This window comes from Danio rerio, chromosome 2 (assembly GCF_052040795.2).
Source record: "Danio rerio strain M-AB ecotype USA chromosome 2, GRCz13ab, whole genome shotgun sequence".
NCBI classification, from domain to species: domain Eukaryota; kingdom Metazoa; phylum Chordata; class Actinopteri; order Cypriniformes; family Danionidae; genus Danio; species Danio rerio.
The window spans coordinates 41,822,999-41,841,249 of NC_141022.1; positions in this window are offsets into that span (position 1 = coordinate 41,822,999).

The following is an 18,251-nucleotide window of genomic DNA, read 5'->3' on the forward strand; positions in this document are numbered from 1 at the left end:
TGCAATGTCTGATAGATGCTGTTGCACAGATATAATACACTTTTTTATGTCTGTATATCAGAAGTTGGCAGCATGGTGGCTCAGTGATTAGCACTGTCGCATCACAGCAAAAAGGTCGCTGGGTCGAGCCGTGGCTGGGTCAGTTGGTGTTTTTCTGTGTGCTCCAGTTTCCCCCCAAAGACATGCGCTATAGGTGAATTGAATTAGCTTAATTGGCCATAGGGTATGAGTGTGTGTGATGCTACTGTGTATGGATGTTTCCCAGTGATTGGTTGTGGCTGGAAGGGCATCTGTTGCGTAAAACATATGCTTGATAAGTTGGTGGTTCATTTTGCTGTGGTGACCCCTGATGAATAAATGGACTAAGCTGAAGGAAAGGGAGTGAATATTAGGAGTTTAAACTGACAAAACATGAACACTCATGCAAATGTATTATAAAATTGATTGTAAACAAGAGTTCCTGAACTGCACCTGAACCCCTACTGGGAAACTCTGACATAAAGTTAAGTGAGTGATACATTTTCTGTAATTTGTTCAGTTGACCTGCCTTATTCCTACTTGTGTTTTTAAAAGTATCCAGTTACAAATACAATGACCCTCAAAACCTGTTTAAAAACATTTGGAAACTTGAAGGGATGATATACACCAAAATATACATCCAGTGGTGCAAACCTTTATGAATCCCTTTTTCTGTTGAATACAAAAAAAAAAAAAAGATTCTGAAGAATGTTACAAACCATTGACTTCCACAGAAGGAAAAACAAATACTATAGAGGTCAATGGTTAACAGTTTCCAACATTTTTCAAAATACTTTTTTTGTGCCCAACAAAAGAATAAAACCTAAATAGATTTGTGAAAATGGAGAGCAAATGATTTTTCAGAATTTTTTAAAACGGATATACAATTGAAGTCACAATTATTAGCCCCCTTTTTCCCCCAATTTCCTATTTTTTTCCCCAATTTTTGTTTAACAAAGAGAAGCTTTTTCAGCACATTTCTTAACATAATAGTTTTAATAACTAATTTCTAATAACTGATCTATTTTATCTTTGTCATGATGACAGAAAATAATATTTAACTAGATATTTTTCAAGACACTTCTATACAGCTTAAAGTGACATTTAAAGGCTTAACTAGGTTAATTAGGTTAACTAGGCAGTTTAGGGTAATTAGGCAAGTTATTGTAAAACGATGATTTGTTCTGTAGACAATCGAAACAAAATATAGCTTAAAGGGGCTAATAATTGTCCCTAAAATGGTTTTTAAATAATTAAAAACTGCCTTTATTCTAGCTGAAAAACAAAAAAACAAAAACAAAAAAAACAAAAAAGACTTTTTTTCCAGAAGAAAAATATTATCAGACATACTGTGAATTTTTTTTGCTCTGTTAAACATAATTTGGGAAATAGTTAAAAAAGAAAAGAAAAAAAAATCAAAGGGGGGCTAATAATTCTGACTTCAACTATATATATATTGATATGAAAAAACGAAAAAAAAAACCTACAAAATGTAAACAATTTTTGTTGATTTTAATTTCTCTTGAGTTTTACACCTTTAAATATATGTGTTTAATATTTTTCCCTAACATATAAATTTGGGTGTACTAATTTTGGACTGTTATCATAAGTTATTTTGTTAGATTAGCTCCACATTTGGCGTGAGTAATAATGTACATGAACAAATATAATATTGTAAAGCTTAAAGAAAATAAAATAGTCTATATAGAAAATATTCATCTAAATGTCAGATTAATGAGGTGCATACTCATATATGTTGACCACTGTATGTTTTCTTGGAATTTATGTGGCCAGAAATTCCATGGTTTGCCTTTCGCCAGTATGCTGACCTTTAAAGCGCTCACATCACAACGATCATTCGTTTTTCTTTGATCTTTAATATAAAAGAGCTTTGTGTGCTGTGAAACACACTGTCACACTATCACAGTCTCAATTGTTGGGACTCGGAGCATCCGATATTGAATTTGATTTATTGAAACTAAACTGCAAAAAAACTGCTTGCTCTGAGCTGTCTGATATTAGATGGATGAATGCATCAGCACTAAGCAATTGGAAAGATGGGGGCTGGCCATAGGGAACTTCTGGCCTCAACAGTGCTCACTTATCTATTGCATATTCAACACAGTTTTGCAGAATTGTGGCTGCTGATGGCGATATATGTTTGAAGAGGCAACTTTTTCAAAGCAGATCTCAATGCTGTTTTTTTTTTTCTAAAAAATGTTCTTTGTAAACTTTTTTTTTGTTTTGTTTGTCCTGCAGTCTATGCATTTATTTTAATCAGACTAAGTGGATGAATCCAAATACAGATGTAAACAGATTGCATTAGACTGAGCTTTGTGTGAAACCATCTACTTGTCACCACCTACTGACCTAACACGTAATTATTATAGGATGTGCTGTGAAAAGTGCACAAAAACAAGGTATTTACACTTCACAAAACACACAAATCGCAACTGAAATTGCAGTTGGCATCCACAGCCTTTTCATTCACTTGTTTCTGCTCACTCATAATAAGCTGTGCAACATTAGCTGGGTTTCCATCCCTTTGTGTTGACGCATATTTTGAAGTATCGCATGAGAAACGAGTGATGAAACAAATAAAACCCTTTCATTTCAAACCCCTTCAAGGGAAGATGGAAATGCATTTGCTGAATAAACTTCAGCGTATTGAACATTGCACCCAAATAACTAATCATCTGTTTCCATTATGCTCACTCTGTTTACTGTTGGTTACTACTATACTACATTCGTCCACTTTAAAGACTTAATGCTCTTTTCGTGTTTGAGACTTTGAAAAGATTCGCTTCACATTAAGATAGAAACCCAGCTAATGGCTTGTTTATTCAATAGTACTCCAGGCCCGTAGCTAGGGGGGGTTTGGGTGGTTCGAAAGACCCACCCCCCACTGGCAAAGGTCTCGTATTTGTCCCATACATGAGCTCATTTGTCCTATTTTGACTGTTATGCCATCATAAGTTATCAAAATAACCCATCGAAAAGGCTTTAAGACCAAATGGAGTCTGATGCAAGTAAAGTCAACTCTAAATTGTAATATAAACTATTCTAAATCTTATTCTTGAAAGAAAAATGACCAATAAAAAGTTGTAAAGCATCAAAAGCAGCCCATATTAATACTTATTAGGCTTTTGTTGTAATCTATGGATTTTCAAATTTACTTTTTTTTTACAAGAAAAGCTAGAAAAACTGCATAAAACTTTACATAATAATAATAATAATAATAATAATAATAATATTGTGTTTATTTTCTATCATTTAAATGGTCAAATTCTGAGACTGAGGAATGTTGAATGAGCTGGCCAGTTCGTTATTTGTCTATAGGCCACATATTTTTATTTAAACCTTTTTTCCCTTTTATTTTTTCCCTTGTGATATATTATAAAGTAGCCTAAAAATATTGTAAGTAGCCACTTCATATTTCTTTATTCTAAATCTTTAGAAAATGTTTTTAGTACATCAAAAAGTGTGATCATCTGACAAGCTAATTCAGCAAGAAAGTGCTAAAAATGCCACTTAATTGCATTTAAATTAAATACAAATATAATTAAATATAAAACAAGTAGAATAACTGTTAAAAGGTTAATTTTTTTACTAAAAAAAGAACCACCCATTTCACTAGGCTGGCTATCGGCCCCTAATGCGACAAGTATTGTCTCAACAAAATCTAAACACTCCTCTTTTTAAAGCAGTTGAAGACGTTAATACCATGAGAAACTTTAATGCATTTTTTTTTTCTGGCAAAATCAATAAAAATGCACATCAATAAGTTTCTAAAGGAGACCATCAAGTTTTTTTGTACATACCAGTTAAAATCCTGCATACAAATAAAACCAAGCTGCCACATAATTCAGTATTTTTTGTATGGAATGTTGTGGTTGTGATGTTGTCTATTTAACTGACTATTTAAATAGTAGCCAAAATCATCATCTAGTATTCAACTAATAATTTCAGAGGAATTTTCTTTTTAAACTATAACATCATAAAGCAGGCGTTTGCAAGTACAGAGTGGAAAATGTCACTGAAAGACTAAATTATGGCTCTTTATAGCACACACACACACAAAAAACTTTACACTTAAATGATAAGTGGACCTCCGGGAAATAATTATGGGACTTGTTCACCTAAAAATAATTAACCTTGTGTCATTCCAAACCTGTATGACTTTCTTTTTCCATCAAACACAGAACTGATGAATGCGGGAGGTCTACTTCTCCCCCATGCAATTAGTTCTCATGGGCACCGAGGCCCCCAAAGCTTTAAAAAGGAGTGAAAAGCATTATAAAAGGGGTCCATTTGACTACATGCACTATATTCAAAGTCACCTAAGTCAAATGATAGTGAGGGACATGCAGAAATGTATGTCTTTATTCGCTGGTTATCCTCCCATTCAGTTATTAATGGCTTAGTTATTAGATTGAAACAGGCTCATCCTGAAAACGAACCTCTGTATACATTTCTGGAGAGTGCCAAATACGTCCCAGGAGGTATTTATTTTATTGCAGTTTTTGTTTTCGCGAATCCACAAGAGGCCGCTGTGTACATTTTCTCAGATCTCAAATTTCTCTTGCGTTCTTGCGTAAATCCACCAGAGGCCCCTGTCAACTGACTGACTAACCGAACCAACCTCCTCCTTCCCAAAACCCAACCAATAGTGTTTTCAAAAGAACTGACTCTGAAATGCAGCTATACGTACTTCTGGCTACATAATTCGCAATCTCCAGAAATGAGGGCTACATTTTCAAAATGAGGCTTGGCATTAACTACACACTTTACATGTTTTAAATGGTTTCTCCTGGTTGACTATAATCATAACTGGAGCACTGCACATCCTGACTATAGCGGATGTGCACATTGCGATACACTTACATTACAATGATGTAGCCAAAAAATGGAAAAGTTTTCCTTTGCAATTCATACTAGTTTCATGTAAATTTTAGGTCGAAAACGCTGTATTACATATACCAGGCCAGTAAACACACGACATTCACATGCATGACATCATCTTTTTCAAAGACTTTCATTTTTGGGTGTTTACGCATCGTTTTTGTGTAAATGTGTTTATTAAAATTCAAATTTATACTTGTTAACATTAGCTAATTCACTGTGAATTAACATGAACTAACTAAGAAAATTTTATTTTCATTTATTAACATTAACAAAGATTACTAAATACGGTTATAAATATACTGTTCATGTTAGTTCATGCATTAACTAAGATTAACCTTATTGTAAAGTGTGGCCATTTTTTAACTTGGGCTCATTATTGATACAAAACCCTATCTGGAGATCATACATCCCAATATGTTCGTTTTGTTGCAGTTTTTGTTTTCGAAAATCCAACAGAGGCCGCTGTTTATGCTTTTTCAGAGGCTGCTGTCAACTGACTGATTGACTGGCCAACCAAACTTCCACCCACCCCTTCCTTAAACCCAACCAATAGTGTTTTCAAAAGCACTGGTTGAACCAACCACCCGCTTCCCTAAACACAACCGACAGTGTTTACAAAAGCAATCCAAAAAAAATCCCTCACGGGCCGCCTGATTTTTTTTTTTTTACCTAATTTTCAGATCTTACCATGTTCTTAGCCTGTTATTTACTTGATTATTGTATTTTTTGCCTTTGTTTTACCTGCTTCTGCGTCTTAAGTCTGCCGACGTACAGGGCAAGCTACTTAGCAAACTGGTAACAGTGGTACAGACATCCACATGGAGTTAAGCGGTTAGCTTGTAGCGGGAAAAGAAACAGAAGCCATTGGCAGTGTCATACCACTGTGTAGCATTCATTTTAAAGACAAAATGCAGCCATACGTAGCTCTAAATACATAAGTCGCACTCTCCAGAAATGTATACAGGGGTACGTTTTCACAATAAGCCTGTTTTGATTCTTTTAATAGGCAAATTAAAAGACATTAAATAATCTCAATAATTGTATATTTTGATTGTGAACTATACCTGTAAATAATAATAGCACATTTTTGATGTGAACAAGCTTTCTGTGTGTGGTAAAATTGAATTGGATACTCTGAAATCCTGCTTGCACAAACAGATTATGAAGGCCAAAGTTGCATATGGTGGAAGCGAGAGACACTCTGGCAGAGATGGAAGAACCTCACTCTGATCAGATCAGCTTATAACCGAACACGCCGCTTGAGATATGCAGCATTACCCAGCACGAGAGACGCTTGAGATAAAGCTAAAAAGATTGAAAATATAGATTACGCTCTCCTTCTATCCCTTTTTTTGCTCCCCATCCTCAAGGCCATGTGTCTATGTATAACCTTGGGGTTAATTTGGTGTGACTTTGACATTTATGAAATGTATGAACTGTGTGGTTTGGACCTACACTCCAAAAGCCAAGGGGTATCAGGAGAGATGGAGATGGAGGTAAAGGCAGGGATAGCGAGAGAGAAGGAGCAGATGGGTCAGCCATCTGGTAGAAGAGGAGGAAAGGAACGGAGATGAGAAGAGGAGGGAACGTTGCAAAAAAAGAGAGATAGAGACTGAGATCCATGGGAAATATATATGAGAGGGAATGAAAACATCAGACTGGCCTGCGGTATAGATATTCCTGAGACACAGGTGTGAGCATGGGAAGTATAGTGAATTGTGTTGTGTGTACTTTGTAAAATTACACAAAATAACAGGCACGCATCTATATACAATCTGGCAGACAAGCTGTTATATAAAACATGCAAAATGCCAAGTACATGACTGAAGGAATGACACGGTTCACTCAAAATACAGCATGATTTGCTCATCTTACGTTTCATTCCAAAATCTAAATCCATGATTCTTTTTCCATCATAGAAATCAAGCAGCTGTATATATATTATATATATATTTTATATATACAGTATAATAATAATAATAATAATTATTATTATTATATAAACTGTATTTATATCACACCAAGAAGCTAATTTAATTCAAGTAATTTACCATTATGTGTTAAATGTAAGCTGTAAGATGGCCAATGTGGCTGTAATTACCAAGGTGGCTGTAATTAAAGCTTATTACATGTAGTTAAAACTTGTTATTCAACATGCAGGGCTCATTCTGAAAATGTAGCCCTATACACATTTCTGGAGATCAGAAATTATGTAGCCAGAGTTACATATGGCTGCATTTCATCTTTAAAACAAACACTACAGGCGGTTTGATGCCGTTCTTTTTACCGCTTACCAGCTGACCAATTACCTCCATATAAATGGCTTTCCTGTTGTTAACAGTTTGTCCAGAAAGCAGGTAAGACAAAAAAAAAAAAATTTATAAATGAGTAATAAATGGTGAGAATGTGGAAAAATATTACAACGTGGTAAAAATCAGGTGAGGGCTTTTCTTTTTCTGGATTGCCTTTTAAAACTGTGGTTGGGTTTAACGAAGTGGGTGGGCAGGTCAATCGGTGCTTTTTAAAACGATATTGGTTGGGTTTAGGGAAACAGGACTTTGATCCTGTTTTTTATAAGTAGTTTGATCTTTTACAGGAGTTTGATATGGGTAGCAACTGAAATCTGCAGGAAGGTGGCTCTCCAGGAACAGCGTTGGCCATTCCTGTCCTAGTTGGAAATTTACCTGACAAATTCAACAATTATCTGTTTAACATTCTAGCCTTTGTTGCCTCTTTTAGCAGTATTTTAAACTATGGTATGGATTTCATTCAATTATTGATTATTGACTTTTTTGTTTATTCATTTTTTATTTATTATTATTTTCTTCTTGTCTTTACATTGTTTCGTAAGGTCAAGTCACACTTAGATATTGCTTGATACTATTTGCAGGATTGGCATGCTGTTCCAGGAGAGAACCCTGAGCTCAGAGATAATTGAGCCCAGGGCTTCCGCCCGGTCTTTTAGCATAAAAAGGGGTCTGAGATTAGGTCTGACGAGCTTCCCCTGATAAAGGAGGAGATGGGGTGGAAGGGGATTCTTCAAAAACGAAGATAAGAGAATTAAGGTGAAAATTGACTATTTAGGCCTGGATTGATCTGATTGGTTTATCGACGATTGCGAATAAGAGACCAGCTGTGATCAATCATATCAAGTGCTCCTCTCAAAATTAGTTTATAAAACTTCCCTAAATAGGCATTTTTAGCATGTTTTGACATGTTTTTGTTAGCACAGGAAACATGCTGATAATCCTAAAAAGGTATCACCATTTCTTCAAACGCAGCAAATGTTTTAAAGTATGAGTGATCATAGTAAATTTAAATGTATTTTAGTGATTAAACACTGTAAAAGAACATTTTTATTATTGACAACACATTGACCGTTTACAACGGTTTGTGATTCACAGTTATTTTCGTTTTGATCTTTGCTATGACATAATTAGGTTGATGCAAAGTAACTTTTATTGACATTTTTGTTTATATATATATTATATATATATATTATATATATATTATATATATATATATATTTTTTTTTAAAGAATGTCAATAAAAGTAACTGCCAAAATTTTGACATTAAAAGAAGTCAATGTCATATTTACAAATAATGTCTATATCTACAATATTTTTACAGCCCTTCCCAGAACTCTAAAAATCATCACTGTTGTTTGCATATGCTGTTAAAAATAAATACCTACATGTTCGTAGTAAATAACTGACCTTAATACTTTCACTATACATGAGCCAAATAGTACCAAAGGGTATTAAGGTATTATCTGGAAAATGTTTACTTTGTATTAAAGAGACAGATCACTCAATGAAAAAAAAATTACTTTTCTGTTATCATGTTGTAACAAATTGAGTTGGAGCACAACGGAGTTGAGGATCCACGTTTTGCTATAATTAGAAACGTCATACAGGCAATGGTCAATAATCTAAGCAAATGGGTACATACAGGGAAATCCAGAAGCGTAGTCGAGGTTACAAGCAATACAGTCGATACAGGCAGCAAACAACGAAAACTAGGTAAGGGTGAAGAAACACGAAAAGACTAGATACAGGAATAAAGTTACAGGGATTAACCAACAACACTCAGCAAAGTGTATGGGAATATAAGCTGTATAAATATTCCATGGCTGCTTCTCAAAATCCATTCTTTAGCAATCTTGTGTCCTTATGTTCTTGTGTAAAATCATTATCAACTGCCAAAGTTCAGTTTCAAAACTCAAGACCACAAGAACGGAGGACGCATGAAAGTTCCTGGATGGGTTTTTGGTATCGAGGATGCACTGATACAGACTTGAGCACCAAACTCGCTCTAGAAGTCCCAGAAGTCATTGCGACTGGAAGTGGGAAGCGCAGCATTTTATATAGATTTATTTTTAAAGTTCAGAGATATAACTGAGTAACCTCAGGAGTTTTCCTAAATAAAACGGTGAGAGCAAACATTAGCATGAAAAAAAAGCATGAATACATTAAGGGTGTTTACTTTCTGAAATTTATATTAAAATCTGCTTTATTTTTATTGTGCAAAGCATATTTGTAAAGTCTTTATGCATACTAAATATTGTGAAAAGAGGAAAAACAATAAATCACTGTGTAAATGCTATAATAATTAATAATAATAATTTTCAGTTAAAAACGTATGAAGGTCATGCGACAATCAGGAAAAATCCAGCATCTCATTTTTACAGGAAGTGTTCTGTTTTCTCATGGTCTCCGGAGTTCGTTCTTCTTGGGTGACCTGGCAAGACCAGTCTTCAAAAGAACGCAAGTCCATTCTCTGCATTCTTGGAATTGAGAAACAGCCTGTGTCTTAGATCATCTACCAGCTGTGTGGGTGTAATAATAATTAGAGTTTCGGAAACAGGTGTGTGTGTGAGGTGCATGACAGGATTTGTAGTTTGTAAGGTGACAGATTTGTAGTCTTGGTGATGGTGCATGTTTACCAGTGATCTGCAAGCCTGGATCACTGGTGATCAGGACACCTTTATACTCTGCCTTTAATTTTCTCAAACCTGAGTTTCTTTCTTCTGTTGAACACAAAATATTATATTTTGAAGAAAGCTGGAAACCAGAACCATAGAATTTGTTTTTCCCACTATGGAAGACAATAGTATTTTCAGCTTTCACCAAAGTATAGTGTTCTGTGTTCAACAGAAGAAAGAAACAGATCTCTTTAAGTAATCAGTGTATCCCTTTAAATCTATTGTTTTTTTCAAGACAGAAAATTCCAATTCTATTGACATGTTTTTGTTTTTAATAAATATAACCCATATATTGCTACTAAGCAGCTTTACTGAGAATATTGCCATAAAACCCACGGTAAGCGAGCTAAAGGTGACTGACAAGGTGAATCTCCTTAGAAAGATGCAACACAACTCTTACATAATCAGCAACAACAAATAATCTGATGATCTGTGAGCAGTCTGACCTCTGTGCTTAAAAAAAGAAACTCACACGGGTTTCGTTTTGACTGGAGGCTGAAAAAGCGATGTTCATTTTCAGATGAAATATTCCTTTAATTTACTTACATATACTTCTGCAGAAAATGTGCGAATCAGGGTCTGGAAATGGTGAGAGAATGGACAGATGGAGAAAGTAGGGAAGTGAGAATGTGTTAAGGGAATGAAACGACAGTATGCTGAGTAACAAGTCTCAGAACCCGCTCTTGTGGTAAAGTATAAAAAGATCAAAGTAATGATCTTTCTAAAAGACCAGATGTCAGGAAAATAGATACCAATTTATTCTAGGCAGCCAAAGTCTTGAATACACCTTAAATTGCACCCCTCTTGGCCTGCCAGCCGCGCAAGATAGAGCATATTAGCAAGGCAGCCTGTAAACCCAGAGAAAAAATAAGCCTCTTTTGAGGACGATGGCGATACATACGTGCTGTCTTTAGCAGCTAATTTGAGTAAAATGGTCTCACATGGTGAGAACAAGAGATCAAGGCAGTCTCATTACAAAGATGTGACTTCTGGAGTATATAATACATTTCAGCCATTAAATTTTTTTTATGGTTTCCACTTTCCATCTGTCTCCATCTCTAAATATTTAGCTAAACAACTGTAAAATCTTCTTGTCTGGATTATTCTCTTGGCACAGTTAATGATGATTACCAGCGCTGTTCATTACCATGAACTGATTGTGTGGCAGATAATAGGCAAAACATTTTATAGCTTTGGAAAATTGCTTGTATTACTTTAGGCATGTAACTTTTCCCACCTTCCTACAAGAAAAATGTAAAATAAGAATACAGAAGCACTATGACTTTACAAGAACTACTGAAGGGAACAATACTTTAACTCATCAAACCAATTCAACAACTTTAAGTTATTAGAAACTCATATGAAAATATGATACATGGAAAATATGCAAATTACGCTTGTGATATTACATGTAAGTCCATATTTGGACTTTACATAAATCTAACAGTTTTAGCTCTATACATCAACACAATGGGTTTGACGTAAAAGAACAATATGTGCTTTACTTTAACTTTTATTTGAGAGTATTTACATCCAAATCAGGTGAATGCTGTAGGAATTAAGTTGCGGTCACACTGGACTTTTCTCCTCATAGACTTCCATTCATATGCACGTAAATGCGTCAGACCGGAAATGCAAGGTCATGTGGCAAGTTTTGCAGTTTGCTGAAAGTTCTGACTCTGACCTGTGAAATCGCATCACTTGACTGCGTGAGACCAATCAAGGATCAAAACATGACCTCTCTGGACAGCAATGTAAAACATTGACCAATCGCTCGCTTTTTTAAATGTCTAATTATCTTGTTTAATCCTGCCCCTTTTCGCAGCGCTGCACTACAGAATTTTGCATGCATACTATAAGCTCTAGTGTGACCGCAGCTTTAAAACAGTTTGCTCGTGCCTCCCACTTGTTAAGGATCCAAAAGTAATTGTACTATTGGCTTTTAAACTGTTCCATGGCCAGGTGTGTGTTATTCATTCATTATCCTAATTGCAATGAGCAGATAAAAGGTCCAGAGTTCATTTCATGTGTGCTATTTGCATTTGGAATCTGTTACTCTCAAGATGAGATCCAAAGAGCTATCGCTATCAGTCAAGCAAGCCTTCATTAGGCTGAAAAAAAAAAAAAACATCAGAGAGATAGCAAAAACATTAGGCATGGCCAAAACAACTGTTTGGAACATTCTTAAAAAGAAAGTACACATCAGAAAGAGAGAGGCGTCCCCAACAAGTGGCGATATACAGATATATTGCACTGCTACGAGTGTGATATTGCATTTAAACTACACTTTGATGACATAATTGTGTATATAAAAAAGAAGATCATACACAGAGAGTCTAAAAATCATTTTGTAAGAGGAACTACTTTCTTCCACTTTTCATCTCTTCTCATATGCCGCTGACTTCAGAACAGCAGAAACCGTTGCTACTTTACCTAAGTCATTTTAGAGCTAGTATTTGAATGATTCACTAGCTTAATGTCTAAAATGATGACAAAATAGGTGATTTTGGAGATTATACAGTATTTCTCTGTTACAATCGGGATATCACAATAATTAACCCTGAAAAATCCAAAGCAAAGCAAACTCTACCCGAAACACTAAACCCTACCAGACTATTGTATAAATACAGCACTACAACATACAAAAGAGAGAGATCAACTTAGATTGTACTTACCTGTTTTATAATGATTGGATCTGCTGTAGTTTGAAATTTCGCTGAGTTTTTCCTCTTCTAAAGACTTATTATGCAGTCTTTGTCGACATCTTATGGGAAAGATAGGCTGATGGATGCCGAAGCTGTATTTCTGAAATTATAAATATTTAAAATAGGTACTATCCTTATAAATTAACTGCATAGTTGCAATCTGAACATCTACATTCTCACCTCAAAAAGCCTCAAGAGTACATTATGTTGACCAACAGCTGCAATATCTGTCAAACTGTAGTGAGTTTATTGATCTGCTGTCGCTCTATGTGACCAGAGTAATAAAGAAGTGTGAGGAGGCATAAGAGTATATATATATATATGCAAATGAAGAGGCCACTTTTGGAATTTCACAAAATATATGTTGCATGTATAACATTATTGTATATTTGTGAAATCCAAATATAAATTTTGAACTTATATAACTGTAAATGTAAGTAGGTGCTGATTTCCCACAGATCTCTATGTGGTGATTGAATTCTGTTCGCCGAAAAAATGACAATTTACTCACCATTTTCTCAGGGCTTTCAAACATTTATTAGCTTCACAAAAGAAGATGATGAAACTAGTCATTGAGTCAATTTCCAACATTCTTCAAAATATATTCTTTTGTGTTCAACAGAAGAAAGAAACTCCATTTGGAACAAGTGGAGGTTGAGTAAATGATGACTGAATTTTCATTTCTGGATGAACTAACCCTTTACGTTTTGTTAGCTGAAGCAGGTGGAAACGTTTTTACAGCGTGAAGGAATTTGACGCTCTAACCTCTGGCGCTTCTGCCATCAGCCTCGTTCGGGAACTGCAAAGGGTCAAGAGACAGGTTATTGTGTTTAAGTGTGTCGAGTTCAATGAAATCTCCTCTAAGCGGGTTTCCCCATTCCTTTCTGACTGTTCAATATTAGATCAGCGGTCGGTAGAGTAACAGATCCGATGAGGGCATGATAACAGCTGGAAAGGAAGGAAAATAGGAGGAAAATATTTCACAGAGGTCCGCACCAGCACATTTATTATTTACTACCCGCCGCTCAAACGCAAATAATCCTCCTCACCCCTCACTAGCACGAAACTTTTTGAATGCATCGCCCTCTCAACAACAAACCGTCCCCGGATCAAACACGTCCACACACCCACACGCCGCCACAAATGCGGAGGGAGTCAGCGTGTTTGTGTTATTGTCTGCTGCTTAGGACAGGACTTCAAATGGTAAATGTCAGCAGGAGATCAAGGCGAGGATGCCTTATGGGCAAAGCCTCAGTATTGTCGTTGACAACTACAGGTAGACAGGTGGAGAGAGACAACATGCTCGTCGGAGACGGAGGACGGGAGATATCAGCAATTTTTGCCTCGTGTTTTCTTGGCTGTAAGTCTGTCTGTGCTTTTTTGTGTTGTCAGAATTTTCTTGAAAATAACTAGCTCGGCTGATTTTTTCCCACTCTCATTGCTTTCTCGTACATGAGGGGATAGTTCACCCAAAAATGAAAATTCTGTCATCATTTGGTGTCCTTCATTTTTCCCCAAACCTTTATGACTGCAGAACATACAAGATGTTTTATTAAAAATATCTATATTTATTTGGTATGGTCACATTTATCAGTGTTCAGCTATTGTCATTTTGATGGCAAAAATCATTTCCTGTGCCCAAACATGCATACTTAAGGTGGTCGAGAGAGCTTAATGTGCTGCAATTTAAGACAACACGCAGTTACAAAAAAAACACAATTAAGAGAAGATCTTCATCCTTTTGACAGCACACCTGCTGCAAATCCTCACAATGTATACACATCTAGTGTAGTGCAAACAAATTACAAAAATGCGCTGCATTTTCTCACAACACTTGCAAAGACAAAGGAACACAATGGATATTTTTCAAGGGGATCCAAAAATGTGAAAGACGTCGCTGTGTATGTGTTTTTTGTTAGTTTATTTTAACATCCTTATTCCCTTGTCTTTTGTATTTTATTAGCCTAAATAACCATAACCTAAATAGGCGGGTCCGACTACTTACCAAGTAATTTGAAAGTGTTGTGAGAAAATGCAGCTCGCTTTAAAAAATATATATGTATGCGTTGTTAGGATTTACAGCATCTGTGCTGTCAAACAGATGAAGATCTTTTTTTCAATTTGCTGCTGTTTATTGTAATTGCATGTGTTTTCTTAAACTGCAGCATGTTCAGCTCTCTCGGCCACCATACATAATTCCATATTATACTGTCTCAGAATTAATGGTACAAAAGCGGTCACTCAACTTTTCACAAGGTACTTTGTACTTTTTAAGAACTAATATGTAGACTGGACTAGGAGAAGAATATGAATGAATGAATGAATGAATGAATGTAGTCTTCAGATATAAATCTGTGTGAAATCCAAATTTGCAATGTTTATTTTGCTAGTGCACATTATTATTCTTCAGATTAATTATTTATCAATGCAGGTTAATCCACTTTTTGTTTTAATAATCTTTAATCAAAATCTGACCGTTTGCTTCACATTTAAAATAATGGTCCTACTTTGTTTATGTCAGTTTGACAGCTTCAGCCATAAATCTTTTTAACCATTTCCCTCTTGCCAAGAGTTTAAATTAAAAGGTTAGTTTAAAACTTTTTTTTAAAAGAAAACCCCACCCCCACTCTAATTGGAATTACATAAAGTACAGACTTTAATGTAGACTAATAAAGACCCTTTAGTCATATAAACATTTTGAAAAGTTAGACAGTGATCATTTTGTAGATGAGTGACTTAGGGTGAGACTATGAGATGCACAATTGTCTGATCACTCTGCTATCCCATGAGGACAAAAGAGAGAATTTATGATTGACAGTGACACAACTGATGGCATACATGACAGTGACAATAGATGGCACTGTTATTCATACTGCACACATTTATACTATGTGTGTCTCTCTGTGTCATTTCTCATATATATATATATATATATATATATATATATATATATATATATATATATTTATATATATATATATATATGGAAACTTTGTTTTCATTTAAAACGTAAAAAAAAAAAAACCGTAAACGTAACATTTAAAACGTAAAAAAAAAAAAAACTTAAATAAACTTGTTAGTTCATTTAAAAAATAAAATTTTGTTATTAATTACTCACTCTAATATCACTCCAGTCCCCTGAGTGCATCCTTAGAATACAAACTAAGTTATTTTAGATGAAATCTGAAACCTCTGTGACCCTCCATATAAAACAATGGTTCTGAGACATTCAAAATCCAAAATAATTGCTAGTAATTGCATACCCTGACTTGATGTAGAAGAGAAGACATTGGTAAATAAAGTCTTTTTTCTTTTCTTTTTGGCACACAAAAGTGTTCTTGGACCTTCGTATGATTACAGTATGATTCGTATAATTATGTTTGGTTATTTGGACATTGAACATCTCTCCAGTATTGCTTTTTATGGAGAATGAGGGAACTCTCAGATTTCATCAAAATATCTTAATTTGTCATTTATATCATTTATGTCCCGAAAACAAATGAAGGTCTCAGGGAATTGGAATAACACAAGGGTGAGTAATTAATGACAGAATTTTCATTTTTGCTTGAACTAAGTTTATCAGTATAATTACCATGTCAGGTCACAATGCAATTCTTTCCCCACAAAAAATAGCTAATTTTACAGATTTCATTGCAATATCACAAATAAGATGTGATTCACACCATTTTTATTGCCTAAATACTGAAAGTCAAAGTGCTGCAATGTTTCTTTGGCCTTTTTTTTATGTTAGTAAAACATTAAAGACTTTTCAACTGAAAAAATTGCTCCATGCATGGTGAGTCATAAAATCCAAGGGCTATTGGCACTTTAAAAGTCTGTGGTTCTTGATGATACTTTGATATTTGAGATACAGAATACGATACAAGTCTTATGAAGTGAAGAATGAAATTTGTGCAAGAAACTGAGCGTTATTTATAACATTGTTACCAGGGATGGGCAAAAAATACATTGAAATATATTTTAAAATAAAATACCCAATACCTCAATTTTATGGGTATCAAAATAAACTACAAAATACAGCAGCCACAACAAGTATCAACATAAAATACAGTATTTTGTATTAAAAAAAAAACCTACAAAATACTTTTACAAGGAAGCATGACATTTCTTCGCAAACCTTTCATTAATAGATTAATTTGATCAATCAATTCAATCAATCTTTTCCACATTAAACTTTTATTTAAGCTTAAATTTTGTACAAATTTCATACAGAAAGTCCTATCTTTAATCACTGTAAAAACCATGTAATGCAGACGATGAGCTGGAATATAGTACTATATATCTTCTCATCTTATATTTTATATATATACCACCATATTTTATAGGGTGGTATATGAAAATGTTATATTATTTATTTTTGTCAATAAATTTTGTTTTTTAGCAACTGAAATCTTCAATACCTAACGTAAAAACATGATTTCTCAAACAACTAAAATCTCCAGTTTTAGTCATTCCATAAATCATGTTTTTGCAATTGTACTCTTCAATGCACAAAATAAAACATGAGATCTCTGAAAAATGGAGTTATCTGTTTTTGCAGTTAAAGTCATCATATACATCCTGCTGCTGCAGTGTAACTGGAGTCTGGAGTTTTTGACCAGTCTGTATAGACTGGAGTGTTATTAAATATTTGTGTCTATTGTACCACTTTGACATCTCTTCATTAACAGTTCACTACATCTGCAAATCAGCCACTGGCATTTGAAATAGAATGAAGTATTGTAGGAATCACTACTGTAGGACTTATTTGTATGTTGTTTGTCTTATTTTATTGGCATCACATCAGCAATCAATCCAAAACTACTATTATTTGTGCAGTTTACTTATTCCCCTAAGATTTTTTTTCAGTCCTTCTATAACTGGAAGAGTCCCATTTGTCCCCCTTTAGTAAACACCAGTGCACAATATTTAGGTGTTTAATATTTCAAAACATCCTCAGCATTTCCACCTGCAGCACTGATACTGAGAATGATTATGTGCTGAAGGCTCCACATCCTGTTCTTAATGACTATTATTTTATTCCATAATGCATTGCATTTTATGATGTCATCATGTAGACTTTTTACAAAGTATTTTACAGTGTTTTAAAATACAAAAATACAAGACACTTAAGTATTTTGATACAAAATATTCACCCATTTTCATAAACTCTATCAAAATAACTCTATTACAAAATTCTATTCTGTATTTAAATACGTATTTGAAATACATGTATCATAAATACTGCCCATCCCTGATTGTTTCCGTTAATCCACCCTTGACACCCTTATCCTCAATGTATTGTCAGGAGCTATGCATATGTTCTTTTGCCTGTACACTACCTGACAAAAGTCTTGTTGTCTATCCAAGTTGTAGGAACAACAAAAAATAACTTGACTTCTAGTTGATCGTTTGGTATCAGAAGTGGCTTTTATAAAAAGCAAAGGACTTTAGATTACACCTTCCTAAATAAAATATAAACATGCCTTGATTTTTATTATTAAATCAGGACAGTAAGGTCTGACTTTGCTTAGATAAAAGTCTTGTCACTTAACAGAAATAATGTACAGTATAGAATACAAAGCCTGAAGAAAGACTTCCATCCATATATCTCTGCAATGACTTAAATAATATTTAT